General features: G+C 70.4%; 1 pseudogene; it reads left to right on the top strand.

The window, feature by feature from the left end:
• Positions 1-5: 5 nt before the first annotated feature.
• Positions 6-514, top strand: LOC103584885 (annotated as a pseudogene).
• The last annotated feature ends 6 nt before the right edge of the window (positions 515-520 follow it).

Here is a 520-nt window from a genome sequence, read left to right on the forward strand (position 1 = left end):
CGGCCGAGGTGCCGCGCGTGGCCCTCGGGGACAGGCGGCGGCTGGAGGTGCTCGAGGCGCGCAGCTACGCGCGCTGGCAGGACGTGTCCGTGCGGCGCATGGAGGTGATCGGCGACTTCTCGGAGCGGCGCTTCCTCCACGAGGTGGACTACCTGGTGTGCGCCGACGTGGACATGCAGTTCCGCGACCACGTGGGCGTGGAGGTCCTGAGCCCGCTCTTCGGCACGCTGCACCCCGGCTACTACGGCCGCGGCCGGGAGGCCTTCCCCTACATCCCCGGGCCCACATCCCCCGCGACGAGGGCGACTTCTACTACATGGGCGCCTTCTTCGGGGGCTCGGTGCCGGAGGTGCAGCTGCTCACCAAGGCCTGCCACCAGGCCATGATGACCGACAAGACCAGCGGCGTCGAGGCCGTGTGGCGCGAGGAGAGCCACCTGAACAAGGACCTGCTGTACCCCAAGCCCACCAAGGTGCTGTCCCCCGAGAACATGTGGGACGAGCGGCTGCTGGGCTGGCCC

This window comes from Galeopterus variegatus, unplaced genomic scaffold, assembly GCF_000696425.1.
Source record: "Galeopterus variegatus unplaced genomic scaffold, G_variegatus-3.0.2 Scaffold169835, whole genome shotgun sequence".
Lineage (NCBI taxonomy): Eukaryota > Metazoa > Chordata > Mammalia > Dermoptera > Cynocephalidae > Galeopterus > Galeopterus variegatus.